The sequence below is a fragment of the Sarcophilus harrisii genome, chromosome 4, assembly GCF_902635505.1.
Source record: "Sarcophilus harrisii chromosome 4, mSarHar1.11, whole genome shotgun sequence".
Lineage (NCBI taxonomy): Eukaryota > Metazoa > Chordata > Mammalia > Dasyuromorphia > Dasyuridae > Sarcophilus > Sarcophilus harrisii.
In genome coordinates, this window is record NC_045429.1 from 391,739,403 (window position 1) to 391,763,928 (window position 24,526).

At 33.3% G+C, this 24,526-nt stretch overlaps 1 pseudogene; it reads right to left on the reverse strand.

Moving 5' to 3' along the window:
- Window positions 1-366: 366 nt before the first annotated feature.
- LOC100923564 lies at window positions 367-8,689 on the reverse strand (annotated as a pseudogene).
- Window positions 8,690-24,526: the final 15,837 nt, after the last annotated feature.

Consider the following 24,526-nt stretch of genomic DNA (forward strand, 5'->3'; position numbering starts at 1 on the left):
CTGAAGTAACAATTCTACAATCTTTTTACCTAATAATACATCTCAGTGGAAGACAAATGTACCTTTCATCCACTTATTTTTTGTCCTGTGTGCTTTATTGGGTCAACTTTTTTGGAGTCATTAAAAACCTCATTTAATATGATTTAATTTAGTAGCTGTTTAATTTTGAATTCTTAAGTTTAAAAAAATTATAATGAACTATTAATGTTAATGAATTAAAACCTTCCAGAAAGTATGAATCCAAAAGGAAAAGTCAGAGATGTTTCAGCCATTCCTGCATGAGTCTCTTAAATACTCTAAACATCAGTGGAGAAACTGCAGGGAAGTTTTTCCATTTTATTCTATTAAAGTCTATTTCTGGTCCTATCATTTCATATGGTCTTCCAGTAACTACACAATTAACTCATAGGTGGACAATACAGTAGAAGTATTTGGGATTTGCCAGATGAGCTTGGCTGTAGAAAGCGAGATAACTTTCTTCTCATGCTATCAGGAGGACTGTTTAAATGAAAGTCTTATACTTGGTGCCCTCTTCTTGAAGCCATATTCTTATCACTTCATGTGGATCAGCAATACAGGAGATCCACTCCTTGGAAATAGCAGCAGTGGCCATAAGTCCCCAAAAGTTGGTGTTTCTGCTTCTCTTAGCTCCATTTGCAGAATAGGTTAACGAGACGTCTTTTAGCCATTTCTTTAAGTTTTCATATATAGCAAAACAGATTACAGTCTCAGAAAACAGCATATGAGGCCCTTAATCCTCTATAGAATCCATAAATTCCTGGCAAATGTATCGAGCACATTGGACAGTGTTCATTTGTTTGAAACCCTTACTTTCTGTTCTAACTGCATCCCGGTTTTAACTATCCATAAAGGATTCATTAAGATATTTGTGATAAAAGCTGCAGAGCCCAAGGAGAAAATGTGGCCAATGTTGCTATTAGGCACAAAAATGCTATTAAAATGATCCTTGATCTTGGAGTAACATGAAAAGTACACAGCCCTTAATGGTGCAACTCCAACCAAGTTGGGACACAAGCCTCAAAAAAGTGACCTTGGTCCTTCCTTCTCCAAAACTGACTTGAGAACCTGTAAGAGTCTAGGTGATACTGATGTTGTCTGACCACTTCCTCCACTAATGGAAGGACTTCATTTAAGAGCTTTGCAATAATCTATCTTTATGTTTGTTTTTTTTAAAGAGTTCCTGGAGGATCTCACCACATAGAAAGAGAATCTTTCTTTCATTTTTGTTATGAGTTGGAAATCATCCATTATTATAATAGATCATAATGGATGGATCATAATGGAAAAAATCAGAAAAAAAACCCTCCTATTTTTTCTGTCTGGTAATTAGCAATACTAGGCTTGTTGGAAAAAATAAAAACGTTCTTTCTTTTGCATGCTTTTCAGGGAAGCCTATGTTATTATCATGTGTTCCCAGAATTCCTTTGAGAAAATGATTCTCATTAGGAGAGAACTATGAGGACAGCATTTGGGGTGTTTGAGTAAAATATTTTTATGGGGAAAAGCAAACATCAAAAATAAAGATAGGGATCGTTTTAACTAAACCTTCAGTCACTTGTATGACTGTAAAAATGTAGGCTGTTTGTTCTCATTATGTTTGTTCTCTTTAACATATTTACCACAGACATCCATGATAAATATATATTACTAATAAATATTTCAGAGAGATGAAAAAGCAAATATAAAATCTTGCAACTATTGATGTCATATTGCTTTTAGTTATAAAGTATATTATTTGTTTCAATCATTCTGCCCATCATCTTTTCTTCTTTCAAAAGACCTTTTGGGGATATCAGTGTTCTCAGAACTATATCATTTCTAGATTCCTTTTGAGTATGTGCTTGATCTAGTTATCTTTGCAATCAATGTTTTCTTCAAGTGAATTTCTATTTCCTTATGATTTGCATCAGGGACTTTGGTATTAACATTTAAATGTGGGTGACTCCACTGCCATAGATGGAAAAAAATTTTGTTACAGAAATCTTGAGGCAGCCTGGTGGCAAAGCAGATAAAACATCAGAAAAAATTAGGTTTGATTCCTGCATTGGAAATTTATCAGCTGTTTAACTCTGGGCTCAATCTCAGTCCTGTTTCTTTATCTGTAAAGTGGAGATAATAATAGCAGCTACTTCTATTTGTTGTTATGAGGATAGAATGAAGTAATATATGTAAATTTTAAAGCATTACTTAAATATTTTATTATTTTACAATTAATTTTTTTTCTTATGTTTACTTTCCTTCTTTTTTAACCTTTAAGTGATTTTGGAATAATGCAGCTTATTTAGGTCAAATTTTCTGCTAACTTCAGTTTACCATCCACTAATTCTTATTGTTTTAAAGGTAGTATTGTTGAAATCTTTCCCTCCTTCTTCTATACAATCTATAAATTAATTTATATTTTACCCCATCCTTTCTTTTGCTTCAATATCTTTCTACCTAGCAAGTGAGAGCAAAAGTTTGCAGAAAGAGGTAGTTCCTTGTACTTCCTTGTGATGATCACTTTATATCCATTAAGCTTCTATATAAATGTTGTTATATCCATATCTGTTCTATTACTCTTTTTGTTTTTAATAACCTAGCTTGCTTAAATTGATCATGTGAGAGGTATTTCCATTACAAGTCATAATTTTCATTTTTACCCTTTTAATTTGGCATTGAGTTTTGATTCCTAACATATTGATGATCTAACTATATAGAGATAACTAATTAATAAATGATTTTCATATCAACAATCAGCCATTTCTTTTCTGTGAAAATATGGGGTATTTCATTTTTGCATGTGTCATGTAATATCTTGGCTCTCTAGAAAGCTTTCATTTTATTCAAGTGTGAATCCTCTATCATTTACAAGACTTTGATTTTTTTTCCCCTTGATCCTGGGTCATATTTTCCGATACATTTTCACCATCTTCCCTATGACTTTCTAAAACTGGGTATTAAATCTTCCAATATTAAAAATGATTTAATTTGGAAGACAACTAGTTTTTCATAGAATTTCTCTACCTCCTCCTCCTCTGTTGAAGATATTGGCTCATGAGGTGCAAGTATCTTCATGGTTATCTTTCTTCTGCTGCTCATAATGGTAGCAACAAAGGGAGATGACAATGTCCCAAAGATGTATTTCTGATTTTCATAAATACATGATGAAACTAATCTTGCCAGCATCTTGATATCATTCTCCAAAGATTATCTGTGAGCAATCCTTGAATTTGTCAATGACTCCCTATTGCCTTTTGATTTCATTTATTGTGAAATTATCAATATTATTATATTTCCTCTCGTATTACGTTGACTCAATCTTTGGGCCTTGTCTTTAGAATACCAAAAGGTAATATTTGTAGAAAATATAAAAACCCTTTATATATACCATTCTTTGCCTTGTCTTTTATCACCCTGTAACCATCACTACAGATACAGAAAGAGGCAGAGCAGGATGGAGGACTATGACATATTTTTCTTTGTTCATTAGTTGGCAGTGTATGAGCTGATAACATAGCAACTAGCATATAAAGCCTTTAGTATATTCCCAGCAAAAGACTGTTTCTGATTACTTATAATCAGCCAAATTAAATGTGGAAAGACATCATTTTTATATGTTAAAGCCTTTAGTATGTTATAGAACTTGTTACAGCATGTACCTTGCTGATATAACTTATGGTTACATCCATGCCAAGATCACAAGATAGACATGTTATGGAAGTAGAGAGAACTATATATTTATTTAATTTTTTAAAAGAACTCTATTCTTATCTATGTAACTTGGACTAGTGTCTAACCTCTGAGGACTCAGTTGTCTCATCTGAAAAATAAGGGAATTGGACAAAATATATGATCTCTCTGGACTTTTCCAGTTTTCGTTTTCTATAATTTCAAGATTGTTCCTTGATAATATCTTGATATCTTGATAATATCTGATCTGATCTGATAATAATAATATCTGTTATTAATAAATAAGTACACAATGACATATGTTTTGCTGATGTTCAATAAATGTAAATTGATTTGATTATTCATTCTTAATCACCAGTTCAACTCTCTTATACCATAAATATATGGATGAGAAATAAGGAATATTTTTTGACCTATGGAAAGGTAAAAGACTACTGTCAGTCAGTTAGTTTTGAGAATTTTCACATCATCAAAAAGCATTAATTTTGTAATCATTATGTGCTGGGCACTGAATGCAATATTAGAGATAGGAAAAAAATTAAAACAGTCCCCCGTTTCAATGTTAACATTTTAATGGGAAGAGACAAAATGTAAATAGTTATAAAAATATACATAGAGTAGATGGAGATAATCTCAAATGGGAACTAAAAAGCTTCTGGTAGGACTGAAGAAGGCCTCCTTAGAATTTGGACTGAGAGTTTAAGGAAGCCAAGGAAATTAAAATATGGAGGCAAGATAAGAGAGTATTCAAATCCAGCAATAAGGCAAAAGGATGAAAAATAGAGCATCACGTATGAGGAACACCAAATAAGTCAATGTGGCTGGATCATAGAGTACATGGACATGAGTAAAACATAAAAAGATGGAAAATCCCGTGTTCTCTCTTTAGTCAAATGATAGATGTCACCCATCAATTAGATTTCAGAATCAATTTTAGATGAAAGAAAGATTTCTCATAATAGATCTCACCATTTATTAGCAAAGTTCCCTTTAGACATCTACCTCTCATTTCTTTAGAAAATTCTCTAAGATTGTGCATCACAGAAAAAGTACATATCTTCTTTAGGGGGAAGGAGTCTCTTTACCTTAAAGTATCACATATTAGTGAAATCACAGGTCTTATCCTTATCTGTATCCTTATCTTCATCTGATTTTCCAGTGAAACAGAAATATGTTGCTGGTATTATATTTCTGTGTACATATATATGTATACACACACACACACACACACACATCCTAAGACCCAATGAATTGCTTTGAATATCACAGTTTCTCAATAAATAATTGTTCAATTAATAAGAACACAATGACATATGCTTTGCTGATGTTTAATAAATGTGAATTGATTTGATTATTCATTCTTAATCACCAGTTCAACTCTCTTATGTCATAAATATATGTTTGAAAAATAAGGAATATTTTTTGAGCTATGGAAAGGTAAAAGGCTACTGGTATCTTTTCTGGTCCTATGAGCTTCAGGTTTGAAGAAATAGAAAAGCCAGTTCAATCTCTTTTGCCTTTTCTCCCAGAGCCCCTTGTGTGTACTAATTAACAAAACAGATGCTGTGATGTTGGACCCATCTGACCCCATCAGAACTGGAGAGAATAATGGTCTTATTCCATTAAACATATGAGGAATAGTAGGAGTGGTTGATGTAGAGTGGGGAATGGGGAAAAGAAACTTCTTTCCATGTCCACCCCACTGAAATGACAAGTAAAAGTCAGGCCAAATATAAAACAATCGTCTGAGTGTTAACTATATTTACACAGCTGGGTTTCTTTGCCTTAAATACTTAGCACTTATTTTAGAAAACTCCTTACTTAATAGCATGTAACAGGAAGGGCAGAAATAGTCTGAATGTTCACAGAAGCTAAACTCTGGTTAAAGGTAGACTTTGAACCTGATATTAGCCCAGATGGGAGCAATAATGAATGTTGATATAGGCAAGTATTATAAGCAGAATAAATCCTCACCAAACATCAGGCAATGGCATTAAACAACATTTTGCCATTTAGGAAACTGAGGCAGAGATTGGCTCAAAGGACTGAATTCAAGAAATGCAGCATTAAAACTGAATTCTGTCCATTTAGATAGAGAGCATCAAATTGGGATTTTTTCCCATAGTGTTTCTAATCTAATTAGTAAAGGTAAAACACTAGGAAAGCATCCAGGAATTATTTGTACCAGGATTAGTTGGTAACCGACTAAAAGAATTTGTGTCTGGGTATCTTCTTAATTTCAAATCCTGGAACATGTTTGCTATAAATATGATGTATCATTGTTTTTGGTTTTAAAATATAAATCATTTTTAAGTAGTTCCAGTTTAAAAATACTATTTCAAATGGCTAATAGATTTAGATGCTATAAAGTTTCAATTTGGTTCAATCCAAAAAGTTTTATTAAAATTTTTGATGAGTAGAATATTTGGCAAATATTTACATATTTTTTTTCCTCCAAGATATTTACTATTTCTATACATCTCTGGTCTCCATGATAGCTAGATACTGCCTACAGTAATCTAGGGCTAAATTTTTCTCTTATAGTTAGTTTCTTAAGGATACATTCTTTTCTCAATTAATCCATCCCTTCATCATTTATCAGAACACAAAGGCACTCCATCACAATTAAATGCCACAACTTTTTCAGCCATTCTCCAATTGATAAGCATCCTCTCAGTTTCCAATTTTTTGCTATCACAAAAAGATAAGACCAAATAATATTTTTGTATATGTAGGTCCTTTTCCTTTTTCTTTGGTCTCTTTGGAATTCATTCCTAGTAGTGGTATTGCTGGATCAAAGAGTATTCATAGTTATATAGCTCTTTGGGCTAGTTCCAAATTGCTCTTTATAATGGTTGGAACAGTTAACTATTCTACCAATTGATCTTTAGTTTACCTATTTTCTCCTCATCTATAGCATTCATCATTTCTGATAGGTTTGAGAGAGTACTTCAGAGTTGTTTTAATTTGCCTTTTTCTGATGAATAGTGATTTAGAGCATTCTTTCATATAACTAGAGATAGCTTTGATTTTTTCTGAAAATTGCTTGTTCATATCCTTGGATGATTTATTAATAAGAAAATAGCTCTAACTTTTATAAACTTGGCTCAATTCTATAATCAGTGCACATCTGAGAAATAAGGCTTTTATCAAAGAAACTTGCTGTAAAAATTTTGATACTCCTTTCTTGTCAGTGGTACCTTTTGGCAAAATTTAATTCTTCTGTCTGTCACTTTTAATGAAGTCTATTTTTGCTTAAGCTTTGTCTAAGTTCATGATTGCTACCCTTGTTTTTTTTTTTTTTTTTTTTTTAGCTAAACTATATTAGATTCTGTTACAGTCTTTTATTTTAAATTTGTATGTGACTTTCTGTTTCAAGCGTTTCTCTTTTAAGCAAACAACATATTGGTGGATTGTGGTTTCTAATCCATTCCACTGTCCGCTTCTATATTAGGGGTGAGCTCATCCCATTCACTTCTAGCAGCTACAAACACTATGAATACTACCTGTTTTTTCCTCTAACTCATTTTCTTCTATTTCTTTTTATTTTCTCTCTCTTCATCCTGTTTTTCCTCAAAAGTCTATTTTGCTTCAAACCACTGCCTGACTTAATCTGTCCTCTTTTATCATTCAGCCTCCTTTCTCTTATCCCTTCCCTTCCTTAATTCCCTATGGGGTAAGTTACATTTCTATATACAACTGAGTATGTAGGTGTGTGGGGGTGTATGTGTGTGAATATTCTTCCCCCTTTGAAGGAAGTCCAATAATGATGAGAATTAAACATTGCCTGACATCATGAAATGAAATGTCCTATCCACTGTAAATACTTTTACTTATATACATATTTTATTTAAGAAAAATTTCCCCATTCCACATCTCTCACTCCCTTTTCCCCAGTGTATTCCTTTTTCATCCCTTCATTTTTAAGTCCATCCTAATATAATCTTCTCACATCTCTGCCCTCTTATCTATGTAAATTCCTTTTAACTCTTCTATTAATAATAAAGTTCTTAGGATTTTTTGCTTTTTTGAGGCTTATGTTTGAATGTCAAATTTTATATTCAGTCTTCGGTTGTTTGTTTATTTGTTTGTTTTTCCATCAGAAATATTTGAAAATGTTTAATTAATTTATTTCAATATCCATTTTTTCCTTTGAAGGGTTATACTTAGTATTATTAAGTGAGTTATTCTTGGTTGTAATCCAAGCTCCTTTTGCCTTCCAGAATATCATATTCCAGGCCTTCCACTTCTTTAACATGGAAACTACTAAATCTTATGTGATCCTGACTGTGACTCCATGATATTTGAATTTCTTTCTGGTTGCTTGAAGTATTTTCTCTTTGTTCTGGGATCTCTGAAATTTGGATATAATCTACCTAGGAATTTTCATTTTGGGATCTCTTTCAGGAGATGATTGGTGTATTCTTTCAATTTCCATTTTATCCTCTGGATCTAAGCTATTGAGGCAATTTTACTTAATAATTTATTGAAAATTGATATCTAGGCTCTTTTTTTTAAAATCACAACTTTCAGGTAGACCAATAATTCTTAAATTATCTCTCCTGAATCTTTTTTCCTAAGTTCAGTTGTTTTTTCCAATGAGTTATTTCACATTTTCTTCTTTCTTTTCATTCTTTTGACTTTGTTTTATGGTGTGTTTTTGATGTAGCATGATGTCATTAACTTCCACTCACTCAATTCTAATTTTTAAGGAACTATTTTCTTCAGTGAATTTTTTTTGTACCTCCCTTTTCCATTTGGTTTATTATGCTTTTTAAGTTCTTTTCTTCAGGGAATTTTTGTGCCTCTTTTACCTAGATGCTAATAATCTTTTCACAATTTTCTCATGTCTGATTTCTCTTCCCAATTGTTCCTCTTCTATTCTTATCTGTTTCTTTAATGCTTTCATGAATTTTTGTTGGGTATGAAACCAGTTAACATTTTTCTTAGAACCTTTGTTTATAGCTGTTTTCACATTGTTTTCTTCTGATTTTACCATTCTGAATTTAGCTTTTTATGGTCAAATACGTTACTATTGTTTGCTCATTTGTTCCCAGCCTATTTCTTGACTTTGAACTTAATGTTGACACTGGGCTCTGTTTACCTGGAGTAGAAAGGCCCTGTCCCAAGCTTCAGAATTTTTCATACTACTATTTTCAGAGTTTGTTCTAGAGATTTGTAAGTTTTTAGTTCTTGCAAGTTGGCATGATATGAGATAATTATGGTCACTGTTGTCCTGGTCTATACTCTGGTCTTTATCTAGGAATGACCCTTGGTCTCCTGCAGTCACAAGCTAGTCACAAGTCCACTCTTCTTTGCTTTGGAACCAGAGTTCCTGCTCCTTTGTGACCAAAGCCCTTGTGACTTATCTCTCCAACCTGGAACAGCAACCCAGAATTGTGTGTGGTCAGTAGAATTGCCAATCAGTATCAATTGTACCTAGTACCGGTCAAGGATTCCCTATAATCACTTTCTAATTAGTTGTCTAGCCTTCAAAATTGCTGCTGCTACTACAGTTACTGTTCCTGCCACTGCATGTGTGGATTTCTTCTGCCAACCTCCAAATTTTACTTAGGCTGGAAAAATGATTCACCCTGTCCTTTTGTTGGCTTTGCCAATCCACAATTTGATTTGAGGTATTATTATAAAGTTGCTTGGAGGAAAGTATTGAGAGAGTTCAACTAGGTTATCTCTAATCTACCATCTTCTTTTTCTCTCTTCACATTGTCTACTATACAAATCTACTGGTAAAGTCCTCCTTTTATGCAGGTGACTAATTTCTTAAACTCAGTGAATTAAAACTTGATAAGTTCTGCCATGCTGGCAAGACTGATTATTGACCCTGTGATGGACTATATTCCTCCCATATATGGATCTCTAGCTAATTGCAAAAGACATCATCAGAAGGTTAGTCACTAGATGATATTTTTGGTCACTGAAGCTTAGCAATATTATAGGCCAAAATGTGAAGGGATTTTTATATGTGTCAGTGGAGAGAGCATCCTTTAAATCTCCAGAATAGGATAAGAAAATTCCAAAAGACTTGGCTTTTCCACTTACTAGTCCTGTCCTTTTATTCAAGTCACTTTACTTCTCTGATTCTTAATTTCTTCATTCAAATATCCTTCAAAATGCATAGAATAACATTCATACTATCTGCCTTACAGAGTTTTGAAGCATAAATCTTCATAAAAGTACAAGATAATTTCAGTAAAATTGATTCCATAAAGTATCCAAGGTGATCAGCTAATTCATAGATCAATATCTATTGATCTATTGACTGTACTGACATTTTTGCTATCAATCAAAGTGATCTATTGGTTTCATTGCCTGAGCAAAGTCTCTTACTTCATCAGAAATGTTCAAAAACAGCTGTATTTAGCAAGAAAAGAAACAAGAACTGATGCATTGGCAAGATCAATAAAGACCACTGGATATGTAAATACATCTTGGTAGCCAGGCCATACATCCCCATTTTCTTCAGTAGCATTGTTGATAACATATCTCCAATCCCTTCACTATTCTGATCCCTATCTTTTGAACCAACTCCAGTTTCTTAATGAGCTTTCAAAAATATGATTCCCTAGTGCATTTCCCTAGTACAAAGATTCCCTAGTACAAAGAGCATTGAATGTTGCCTTAAGGGAACTCAGTTCAAATCAAATCCACAAATTCCACTTGTGAATACATGACTGGAGTAAATCATTTAACTTTGATGGAAATATGTTTAATTCCTTTAGCTTCCTCATATGTGAAACTTATAGGAACAGTAAAGAAGGAAGGAAGTAAAATATGTGCTGGATTAGATATTCTCTAGTGTTTCCTTTCATCTTTAAATCTCTGATCACCTTCAAGTGGTTGAAATCATTTGATTATGGGAATTAATTAATCAGATCTTTCCCCCAGACTAAAGCAGGATTTAAGGTTTGAAAAGAATTACACCTATATTATCTCATTTGATTCTCATGAGGACCTTATATAAGCCCATTATTACCTGCTTTTTAAAGATGAGGACACTGAGATTGCCCAGGGTCACATAGATATTAATAAAGTATTTGCTGTCAATTTGAACTCAGATCTTTCTGACTTGCTAGTTTTATCTACTGAACCACCAAATTGCTTAATTATAAGGTCAACTTACTTAATATTTGAGTTTTGGCCAGTCAGGTAATTGTTTTTTGTTTTTTTTTTTTTTCTTATATGCTGCTGCAGAATCCAAAATAAGAGAAAATGCTGGAGTCCGAGGCCCATACTGAAATGCTCTATACTCTGCCTTGTTGTCTTGCTAACCATTCAAATGACTACAAAAAGTCCTGTCTCCAAATTTATAAACCACGCAGAGCTACTTTGAAAAAAAAACAGATAAAAGAAGTGAGAAGTATCTTTTTGTTTTATTTTGTTTCTGTGAAATATTTTTTCTTCTTAGTTCATTTTTTTGGGGGGAAGGGCGGGGAATCTCTATTCTCTGAACTAAATGTGATGGGTGAAGGAATAAGGTCAAAATTAAACACACAAACTTTTTGTCTACATAGCACCAGAGCAATGGACATTATTTTTCTTCTTAAAAGAAAGCAGAAGCTGATTATTCTGACAGAGGGAGCTCTGTACTTTTTAGGTAGAGATTAAACTGTACCACTGCACATGGAGGCTCCTGTTCAGCTCCTTTGTTAAGAGCTTTTAATAGCTTTTAAAAATTGTTAGCGTGTTACTTTGGTCCACTTTCTAAATAATTTAGAGAACTCATGACCTTGAGCTTTCAAGGAGTTGATGTAGCTGTTCTGGAAATCTCATGACTTGAACTTGAGACTCATTTGCACACAGCTGCAGTATGTCCACCACCAACAGCAGTCTGGACCCAGGAGAGGAAAAATTGCAAATCCACAACAGAAGGGATAACCCTTTCAAATAAAGGCAGGGCTTTCCAGGATGCAGTTCCAGACAATAGCCACCAGGTGTCTGTCTTCACACAAATACCCTTCGCTTCTCTGGCTGAAGCTTTTCCAAAAGATTATTTTTAAATCCCAGAAAATAATATTCAAGTTTTTACTTGTGGGTTTAAATATACAGATGCAATTTGATTTCTGGGAGTCAAACAAAATAACATGCAATTCCACTTGTAAGAAACCATTATTATTTTGATTTGCCATCTACCTTGAGAAATTGATGGGGGGAAAACATGACTGGAGAACCCAAATGGGCAGAGGATTTGGGGAGAATAATATCCTATTTTTGCCCTTTTCTTCACTGGTCTTCCTTGAAATATATTTGTAACAAGTCCAGTCTTCCCTTCCAGCTGTAGCGTGTAAACAGGAATCAACGCTTAGGAACTTTTCTTCTGATAGAAAGTAGGCCACATCATCATGTTGGCACTGAATGGAATATTCTCCAGTTAACTTAGAAAAACATGAAACATACCAACAGACCTTTACCCCATCAGACTCTCCACTCTCCTAAATATAGTTCTCTTCCCTGTTGTTTACTGACAAATGCCCCTTGAGAAGCTGAGGTGATGAGGTTGGTTATGTTTCCATCCCAAGGGGTTTGAAAGGCACTGTGAGAGGGGATGATGACTCAAATGAGTAATTTAAAAGCAACATTCAAATAACATGAGTCAATTATAAGACTCAAATGCAAGCGAGGCCATGCCATCTTTGAGGAATACAAACAATTGTCACCAAATAAAGGCACTTCAGTTTTTGTGCTTTTAAAAAAAAGAAAGGAAGAAAAGAAAAGAGGAAAAAGGAAAAAAAAAAGAAAGGAAAGGGAAAAGGAAAGGGGGAAGGGGGAGGGAGGGGAAAGGAAGAGAAGAGAAGGGTTGAAGGAAAGGGAGAAAAGAATAGCATCTTTTGCCCATTTTTTACCAGTTAGAAGAGTGTCTTGCACATAGCTATAGGCATTTTATGAATGTCTGATGAATTCAATTGAACATGTATGATTACTGAAAAAAAACTGAACAAAAATTATGCAGAAATCACTGACTCTTCTGCACTACTAATGCAGTTCAATGGAAAGCATTGGATTTTGTATTAAAGAGATTTGGATTCTAGTTCCATTTCTATATGACTTTGGCTGAGCTATATAATGTCCATGGTTCTCAGTATCTTCATTTGCAAAAGTGAGGAGATTGAACTACATGAGCTCTGAAGTCTCTTCTCAATTCTAATATTTTATGCTTATAGTCATATGATCTACTTGTGAGGATGTGTGTGTGTGTATGTGTGTGTGTGTGTGTGTGTGAGAGAGAGAGAGAGAGACAGACAGACAGAGACAGAGAGAGACAGAGATACATGTACATTATAAGAATCTATGTATGTGCTCTTATATATGTGTTGGGGTATACAAATATATGCATGTATAATGTATATATTTGAGATTCATCTACATAAGGGTAAGCATTAATTACATGGAAATTGATTGCATAAACCAGAAAACTTAGAGAAAATTCAATCTTGAAAAAATAAATATTTTGCTAAGTACACATGTAAGAGATGGGAACCAAATGAGGAGCCAGCCAAAGATTAAGAAGGAGAGAGTAATCTGAGATACTGCTGAACTATGAAAGTGTATTAATATAAAAGCCAAGAAAAGAATTAGAAGTAGAATACTAAGATTATTTGATGCCTAAAGGTTTGCAAAGTGTTTTACATATGAGATAACATTTTTAAATTATTTAGCACATTAGCACAGTGTCTAACACATGATACCTTCACCTCCTTATCATATCCTATCCTCAATAACCCTTTGAAGTAAGTGTTATTTTTGCTCCAATTTTATATGAGGAAAGCAAGGCACAAAGATGATGAGTGTCTTGCCCATACTTACATAGCTAGTTAATATCTGAGGGAAGATTTTCATTCAGATCTGTTCTGATTCCCAGTCTAATACTCTAAGCATATCATTTAGTTGATTCATCTAAAATAAGAAGGGATGTTTCATGCAATAAAATTTGGGGAAGGTCATAGGGGATAAAAAGCAACTTAAAAGTTACTGGAGATAGCAATGAGGAAATCATCTGGTGGAGGTGAGGAAGACCAATATAAAAAGTTTAATCCAAGTAATTATTGAGTAAGTGGATGGCTAGGATCCAGGAAACACACACACATAGATTACTTTTTCTAGAAGTTTGACAGTCAAAGAGAGGTCTGGGGGAAAATGAAGGAGCAGCTAGGTCAAAGGAAAGGAGTTTTTGTTGGCTTTGTTTTGGTTGTGTAATGGAAAGTTCTCATATGTGCAGGCTTAAGGAAAGGAACCAGCCAATAATAGAAAAGGAGAAATTGTACGAAGTTTAATGTGAGCTCTAGCAGTCTCTTATCACTTAGCATGGAATGTGAAGGAATTGCTCAAGCCAACACTTCCAATGGGGCATAGCAGTTTGGGAACTGATGAAAGCATTTTTCATGAAGTCTTAGACAAGACACTGGAAACAGATTTCCATTTCTTTAAGTGTTCCAAGCCTCATCTTGATTTGGATGATTCAAGGAAGGACCAACCACATCAGTATCCCTTTGTGGATTCCAATATAGTAGGGAATTTCAAAGGGCCAGAATCTAGACTTTGCACATAGAAATGCCATTTTAGAAATGTTGAGAGCTGCATTTGGAGTCAGGTCAAGCTGAGTTTGAATCCCACCTTAGACACATCTATGTGACCTTAGAAAAGTCATTTAATCTCTTCTATAAAATAATAGCACCTGTCTCACAGACTTTGTTATAAAGATCTAAGTAGAAAACATCTGTAAAGTTTTGTGTATCTTATAACTCTATATGCTAGCTCTGTTATCTCTACTTTTTCATTTATTCAATGTTATACATTTGTCTTTGCATGATGGGAATGAATAATGTTTTCCTCCATGTTGTCTTCCAGTTTTCTCCTCCATTCCCCAAGGGGGATGAAAAAAAAAAAAACATCCCTCCCATTGTTGTTGTTTTTCTCCTAGTTCTGCTGTTGTTACAGTGATTTAAAGTCACAAGATAGACTCTAGAAATTCAGATCATGGGAAAAACTGACTGTTCATAAAAATTCTTCTATTGGTCATCAAGTCAATAAAAATGTATTAAGTAACTACTATGTACTAGGCAATGTGAGAAGTGCTGGGGATATAAAAAAATGCCAAAATAGCCCCTGTCAATCAGGATCTTACCTTTTCATGAGGATCAGGATCAGTTTATCAGAAGCTCTACTTTAAAGATGGGTCCTCTGTATACATTGAACATTCATCAAGTGTTGGAAAGAATATCACTCAAATACTCAAATCTTCAAATGAATCACTGATGTTATCTCTCTTTCTAGTGAAATAGATCAAAAGTCATCTATTCCTGTTTATGCTCTGCCCATCCTTATTTCTTATAAATTTACCACAGAGTCTACTAGAACAGTATTGTCAAACTCAAATAGAAATCCACATAATATCCATGTAGCAACATACTGTGTTTAAAAAAAAATGTAAGTTAATATTATCTATGTTGTAGTATTTTAAATTTTATTTTGTTAAGCATTTCTTAATTATGTTTTAGTCTGGTTGCACTTGTGAGTATTAACCTTGGTTTTGATCCCACATTGCGAGTTTGAGACTTATCTGACCACCCTCTTGGTTTCTCTACAGTAGCCACAACTATACAGATTGACCATAGATTATCCTTCCTCTCACCATGTGACCACCCCATTAATATTTTATTCATGCATTTCATTAATAGTATACTTTACAAAGAATTCATGGGAAGAAAAGGAATAATATGCTACAGCACAATACATTTCTCCATGGGATCTGAATAATACTTATTTCAACACAAATGATTGGGATTTTGTTGCTATTGTTTCTGAGAACCATATAATGTGCTGCACAAGAGGACAGTTTATTTGATTGACATTATTTAACACAAACTGAAAAATAGGAATCAAAGAATGCTGAGCAAATCTTTTAAATCGTTTAAATCTTGAAGGATTTTTCTTCATTGAGTTCTGTATTTCTATGAAGCTAGGATTTTGCAAAAAAAAAAGAGATGAACAGTGGTTTGGGGTGAAAGTAACTTGATAAAGCAACTGCAGAGAGGGGTACCAGGGCACCACAATCGTAGCAGGCTTCTTGCTCCATTCAGCCAGTGTGTCCATTTATCTTGCTTCAGGAACAATGAGCTAGCTGAATCAAGATGAGATTAGAGGTTGTTGACATTGTCAGGACATTGTCAGAAAATATATCTATATCTATATCTATATTCTCTGGGTATCATAGAGAGCTTCACCAGCACTTCTATCTAGTGAGAACATATGCACATGTGCATGCACACACACACACACACACACACACACATGCCACATGAGCAAGGACATATTGAACTCGGAACCCTTCCTTGAATAGAATCATATGATCAAGAAAGGGGTTGAATCACCTAGTGATTTAATAATTAACTTTTAATTTTTAAATCTAGTATATTTCATTTATTTATATATGTACCCCCAAGGAAAAGGATATTGATATTTTTCCTCTTTAAATTCATTTCAATCTAATTGACAATGATTTTGTATCTACTATGGGTAAATCACCCTTTACAAAGCCTTTACTTCATAAGAATTTGAACTACTAAGGGAAATACAACCTGTATACATGAGTACAACATACTGTAAAGTGACATGAAAATAAATTTTGTTACATTGCGCTTCAATTGCACCTCTTCTTGCTAGTGGGAAAAAAAATAAATGCACAAAGAATTCTTCTAAACTTTTCTGCTACTATTGAGACAGCTAGATGGTATTGTAGACAGAGCTCTGGCCCTGAAGTCAACAAAGACTGAGTTCAAATTTGATCTTCTTAGCTTTGGAACTGAGAAAATAGCTTAAAGTCAGCCTCTGTTTCCTCAAGTGTAAAATGCAGATAATAACAGTACCAAAGCAGAAAAGTAAAATGTGAATAATAATATTTGCAGAGCATGGTTTTTGTGAGTATCAAATGATTTGCAAAATGTTTAGCAGGTTATAGACATTGCATAGATGTTCATTTTATTCTTTCCAGTCATTTTACATGTTATCTCATTTGATGTTCAAAATGACCCTATAAAATAGATGAGGAACTGAGACTCTGGGAATTTAAGTATCCCTGAGAGGCAATATAGTCTAGCAGTAGTTCTCAAACTTCATACTATTAACTTTATACTTTATACTATTAAAATTATTGAGGGTCTATCCAAAGAGTTTTTGTTTATGTGGATTATATTTGTAGATATTTACCATATTAAAAATGAAAACTAATTTTGAATTTTTAGACCCTCTTAAAGCTTTTCAGAGACCTCCCAGGATTCTCTAGACCAAACTTTTTGAGAACCACTGGTCTAATGGCTATAGTGCTCTGCTGAAATTGGAGTCAGGAAGATATCAGTTTGAATTCTGCCTTAAACACTTTCTAGTCATGTGATTCTGCACAAGTCGTTTAACCTTTCACATTTTCCTGATTTCTAAAATGAGAGGGTTCAAATCATTGACCTCTAAGGGTCCTTCCAGCTTCAAATTCACATCCCTCTAAGTGACTTGTGCTTAAGGTACAATCTAATTATAGAAGGCAACCCTCTCTCTAATGTACCACAATTTCTTCTTTTTTTTTATTAGCACCACAAAGATATTTGAGGGTGGAGGGAATGAAGCACCAGTCATCACTTAGAAAGCAGTGTTTTACTGGCATTAATACATCTGACACCTATAACAGTAACTACCATACTCAAACCCCTTGTAGCTCCTCAATTGCTCCATTGAGATTTACTCTCAGTGATATGGAGAGGAAAAGGAAGAGGAGAAGAGAGGAAGGGAAGAAAAAGAATAAAAAGAAAAGGAGAGGAGGGCAGAAATAGGGGGAAAGGAGAGGAGTGGGGAAAAGAGAGGAAAGAGAAAAGAGAAATTTAAACATCAGCAGCAAGACCTGACTAAATAGTATTGAAGAAGAAATGAGAGAAAACAATGTAGAGAGGTTAAAAAGATATATGAAGATGGAGCTTTTGCCTTCCTTCCCCCATCCCCTGTTTTCATCTCCATCCTTTTCCACTGCCTCACAACAGAGGTTTTCTAATGGCTTTGATTACAAGAGCCAGTGCTAGGGATCAGGGCCAAGTTATATATGTGTATTTATGAAGCACACCTCCTGCTGCATTTATGAGGAATCTTGGCTATTAATATCATAAATCAAGGAGGTTACTATGACAGGTCTGAATATTGGAGCCTTATTGTTAGTTTGTATTTTCTGTGAACTTTTCTGCTCTAACACCATGCTCCTCCCAAATCATTTTGACAAGCCTGTTGCTTGCTTGCTCAGAAATAATTGGAGAAGAAATTTGAGGGAAGCAGGGGCTGTTCTCTCCCTTTCTTCAGTGTTGCCTAGCCTACTTACCAGCAACAAAGCCCAAGGAGATGGGATTTTAAATCTTAAATTCAGACCGAGGAGGAACTAAAGTAATTTATTCTAATTCCCTGTCCCCTATTGTACAAATGAGACAACTGAAAAGAGAAGTTATTTGCCCAAGATTTCCCCACAGATAGTGGGAGAGAACCAAGGGTAGAATTCTTGCTCTGTCTCTAAATTCTGAGGTCTTTCCACCATATCTTATTTCAGTACCTACACATGGTATTAAATGAAGTATCTATTGCCATGGTTATACTCCATAGGAGAAAAAAAGGCAGAAATCAATAAATATCAGTAAAGACAGACATGAAGTTTCACCATAGTAGAAGCAAACTGAGAAAACTATAAATCTATGAAAAGATATTTTAATATTATATCAATATCTACCTGGTAAACACAATAGAAACACATAGAAGGAAATCTGGATATCTAAATCATATCAGGGATTCTAGTTCCCTTCATCAACAATTGAAAGTAAAAGCTAAAAAACAAAGTCAGTATAAGCATCATAAAACAATAAAATAAACAATTTAATATCAAACAAAAATTTTACTATGCACACAATTATAACCAGATCATCTTGAAAACTATGATCTAAAGTAGAATTTTTTTCTTTGTTTTTAACTCTTGACCTGATTGGAATTTAATAAATATCATTTTGAATTCTTATGGCTATTATGAATTTTTTAAAATAAAATTTATTTTACTCTCCTATTTAAAGTGCTATAATACAATCTATAAAGTCTTTTAAGAAAACAATATGTGGGCTGAGGAACAAAAAATATACAAAGACTAGCTAATTATTAATTTGGTAATTATTGAAAAAGCTACCCCAAATGTATACTGCCTTGATGATTACTACATATATATATGAATATATATGTTTATGTGTGTATAACAGATGTAAGTATAATAAAGCAATAGAATATTTGATTGATATATATATATATATATATATATATACACACACAGAAAATATTCCCAATTTAAAGAATTTTACCAATACAAACATGTTAAGAACAATTCATATAAAATATATCATTTTTTTCCAGAGGAACCATTTAAGTTCATTATGGTTCTACCACAATATCATTCATAGGATGATATTAAATCACATGAATCCATTGAAAAATACATGAAGTAGATCATTCATCTTGTGGAATTTTCTCCAATGATATCAAAATGATATTTGAACTTAAGTGTAAAATTCATAATGTACACTAAAGGAAGATAGTGACTGAAAGTTTTAGGCATGAATTTAAAGGTCACATTAAACTAGTGAATGAAACTTATATTTATAAATTAAATCATTTCCCAAGGCAAGAAACATGAAACACACACACAAAAAAAGAGGAAGCTGTGCTGAACATGCTAAGAGACTCAATGGCATCTTGAATCAAAGCCAAAGATGAAAATACATTTTTAGCAATGACATTTATGCAATGTGAGTCTTGAAGCATATTATCAGATCTAAAAAAATACCATGATTGATTTACAAATTATCTATACAAAAGCTTATATAACATTAATGAAATGTAGATGCCATCATCCCCAGGTTGCTATAGATAAGCATTTCCTCGCACACACACGCACACACACAAATGAGCAGATTCATAGAAAGCACATGATTAACTGACATCACTTAGGCAAGCAGTGGTTGCATTTATATTTTTATTTGTCAAATATAATGAAAAGCTCTTTACTTCCAAATGCCAAAATCAAAGAATGGAATTTTTAAAATGACATCTATGAACTCAATCAATAATATCCAAAGTAGTAAATAAATGATTAAATTATGCCAATTTATTTGTAGAAATAAAGGCTTTTATTGTATCAATTCGGGAACAAGGCATTGGCACCTGAAATTATAGGGAGATTATCTTGAAGAAGTCCAACTTTAGTAACCAATATAGATTATATGAAAAAATATAAATTGTTCAACAAATCACTAATGTACACATTAAAATTTGTTTAGCATTATTTAGCTCATTACTAGAAGTATATAGCAGAAGTTTATTATCTTCAATGGAATAAAGTGATAAATTTCTATATTATAAATACAAAAGACATTAAAATATCATGGCTGGCTCCAGCAAAAAGCTGTCCTGAAAAAAAAGAGTATTACAGAATAAATTATTGTTCATAATTTTCCAGACATAAATTAACCTATAAAACTTAATAATTGAATATATTAAAATAAATTCCATCATACAAAAGTAAATATCCTTCAAGCTACATGGAATAAAAATTTCAAAACTAAAGACCTACTAGAGAAAATTAAAGTTATGTGGAAAAAGAATATGGTATATGTTATCTGGTTTCCTTCAAGTCCCAGCTAAAATCCTATCTTTTATAGAAAGCCTTCTTCAATCCCCTTAAATTCTAGTTTTTTCTTTCTTTTGATTATTTTCAATGTGATATATATATGTATATATATATATATATACACACACATATATACACACACACATGTGTATGTATTATCCATATATATTATACAAATACAGTCTTTGTACATGTTGTTTACATGTGATATCCCACTTTAGTCTGTGTGCTCCTTAAGAACAGAACTGGTTTTTTGTCTTTTTTTGTGTATGCCTAACCCTAACTATGGGTATGCCTAACTAGACACACACTTAGTCTAGTGTCTAGTACATATTAGGTATTTTATAAATATTTGTTAATTGATTCACTATTATTTTACCTGCTACTAGAGTTGTACCAAAGATGTTTTCAGTTGACCTTTAGAGCATACACTTATATCCTAATATTTTTTTCAACTATAAAAATCTATTATTTTATCTGTTTTACATATTTATTTATCAATTTCATCTATGCCATTAGTTATATAATATGATAGGACAATAGCATGATGACTTATCCCCCAGCTATGATAAAATTAGTCAAATGATAATAATAATGATTGCTAACATTTGTATAGCATATTAAGGTTTACAAAGCATATTGCATACATTGTGTTAATGGATTCTTAGCTATGAAAATCATTTTTTATCATATTTCACTCCCACAATGGATCAATAACCAATAGGACACTAGTGCAACTCCAAGACAGGCATGTGAGCAAGAATGTATTATTGTATAGGATTTATGACTAGACATCAAATTCTAAAAATGAGAATAGTCTTTTATTTTCTACTCTCACAAATTCTTCAATCTTCTATATGATTTGTCTTCATGTTTTATACAAAGATCTCTGGGAAGTGAAAAATTAGAAGGTGGGCTCTTTGACCAGGAATCTGTGGGTCACAGTGACTGAGCACTATCTCATTTTCCTGACTTCAGTTTATGTAACTTATAAGGAAGCTTCCCAACTATTCCTTTGAAAAGTGACCTCTTTGAATGACTTCAGATCCTTCTATTTTGATTAAGCATGTGTCAGCTTATTGTTAGTGTGAGGAGGAGATATGAGCCTGTTATTTTCCTCTATTCACTACACAAACAAGTTAATGACTCAACAAGCAGTGCATACAAGTCATCCCAGCCTTCAAATGATAGGGAAATGGCCATTATAAATTGGTTCTGTGCTACTTTTGCAGGCTTGGCAAACAATGACTTCGAATTTAAAAAAAAAAAAAAAAAAGATGGAAGCAGGGAGTTTCTTTCTACTCATTTGCTTTCTTCCTAGCAGTAATCGCACGTACACAGGAAATGTTTTATTTTTTATTATACTCTTTTATCTAGGGATGATGCAGGTAGGGTTTGTGTAGGGGGGAGGGGTATTTGAAGAGGTAAACATGTGAATAATGGAATGATAAATATGATTAGTGAAGTGATTCCATATGACCTAAGATACTTTTGTCAGATATGGCAAAGAAAGAAAAAGCTGCTTCCAATGTTGTATTAGAATAAGCTAGCAGTATGTATAGTGAGCCAGGCTTGGTCTTAAGGAAATGAATTCAAATCCAACCTAAGAGATTTAATATCTGTGTGACCCTGATCACATATCTCTTAATTTCTGTTTGCCTCAGTTTCCTCATTGTAAAATAGGTATAATAATAAATCTTACCTTCTGTAGAAGCTTTTCCTGGTCTTCTGTAATTGTAATGACTTTTTTCTGTTGATTGCCTTCAATTTTTCAAGTCTCTGGCTTATTTGGACATAGTAATTTGCACAGTCTACTCCAGTAGACATCAAATTCTTTGAAAACACAGACTGTGTTTGCTTTTCTTTGTATATCCAGCACTTAGCACGGTGTCAAAACACATAGAAGAAGCATATAAGATATACTTGTTGACTTGACTACTTCTTTTAAATGCTTCCAAAACATTTTTGCTGAGGGGCCAAGAGATGAAAGATGGAACTCAAGGGAGGAAAATGATTCTGAAAGGTAGAATCAAACATAGTCTCAGGAGATAGGTTACCATAACCAGTTTGAGAAATAACTAGCATTTGGGTATGGCCAAAATGTGAAGCATGATTGCAGAGTCATAAATATTAGCGTAAGGACTTTGTTAAAATACACACACACACACACACACATATATATATATATGTATATATACACACATACATACAAATTCACTGAAAGATACATTTCTGTTCAAGAGAATCCTGGTTTAAAAAAAATGACAGATCACTCCTATTGCTTGCAATATTGAAAATTTCTGGTCTAGATGTGACCAAAGATTACAATAACCTATAACTATAAACTTAATTCTGAGGTCTTAAATATTTTTCAAAAGAAGGATATCTGTGCCCCATTAGTATAGATTTCTCTTGGAAATAATAGTAATACCTAACATTTATACTGCACCTTTAAAATGTTTTTAACTCCTTAATCCTTCCAATAACTCAGTAAACCAAGTGCTATTATTTTCCTTATTTTATATGTGGAGAAATTGTGGCACAGATATAAAGTGATTTTCTCATAGTTACAGAACTAAACAAGTATTTGAAGCAGAAAATGAACTCAGTATTTTCCAATTCCAGGTCCAGTATTTATCATCTATCTACACACCAGGTATATCTGGAAATAATAATGATGGCCAATGACATGACACATTATGGGTCCTGAGTAAATGATGGTTGATTATTAGTTAATTGATTGCAGTATAAAATAGCGGGAAATGCTGGATTTGCAGTTAGAAGACCAGGGTTCAAAATCTGACTTGCCACTTAGTACTTACGTGACCTTGGCAAATCACTTCATCTAAATGAGTGTTAGTTTTTTGTCTTCATAAAATGAGAGAATCCTCATGTTCTCTTCCAAATACAAGATTTAATGTATGAACTTAATGGTTATGTTCAGAAAAGCCATGAAGGTCAGGTGAAATATTGTCATCTTTTAGAAAGAACTCTGGTTCCCATATCGTTATTTGTGTGGCTTTATGGAAACTATGAAACTCTCCAGAGTCTTGAATTTCTCATATGTAAAATGCAGGTGTTAGCTTCTCTGGTGGAAAATGAGAAACTTTTCACTTGTTGATTCATCTTCTTGTAATAACTTTGGGGTCATTAATTAGAGTCAAATGATCTGACTTCCCTCTCCTGAAAGCTGTCAAGAGAATTTTAGTTATATCTAATATGGGCTGATTAAGGTTCCCTAGTGATATGATATAAATAGTTGTTGGGTCATTTTCCAGTCATGTCTGACTTTTTGTGTGACCCATTTGGTGTTTTCTTGTCAATGATACTGAAGTGGTTTGTGCTTTCTTCCCCCAGCTCATTTTGCACATGAGGAAACTGAGGCAAACAGGGTTAAATGATTTGCCCCAGATCACATAGCTAGTAAATGTCTGAGGCTGGATTTTAATTCAAGAAGATTAGTTCCTGAATTCAGGGCCAGAAATCTTTCTATTATTGCCCCTCTGGGAAAATCGGCTATGTATCTGGTCTGTATGTAGAATTTTGAAGGTTAGTAGCTAGGAAATTACTCATGGACATATTCATAATTATCAAATCTCACTTTCTCTACAGATACCAAAAAGTACAAAATAAAATTCTTCTCTATTGGCTTGTTTGTTTGGATTTTTATTGGAGGACCTAAATCTGCTGTACAAAGTTTCCCAAGTCTCTCCATAATCTTATCTGTTAAATGGACAGCTGGCATGAATGATATTTTATGGATATAGAAAATGATGCAGAGACATCTTTCAAAAATCTATCTATGGTTGATTTCAAAGGCAAAAATTTATATTCTATTTCCTACCACCCTTGAAATAAGTCATCTTTCCTTTTTGAACCTCCTCTTTAATATGGTTTCCACAATTCCCTCATCTTAATTTTATTTCAGTTTCTTCCAATGAAAAATGGGGCTTAATAATAGCACCTATTGCGCAGAGTTGTGAGGATCAAATAAGATATTATTTATAAATTATTTAGCATACTATCTTTCACACAGCATGCATGTAATAAATGGTAAATTATGTAATAAATATGTGTTCTCTCCTCCCCCCTTTTCTGTACCTAGACACACATTCAAGTCAAAATATAAGA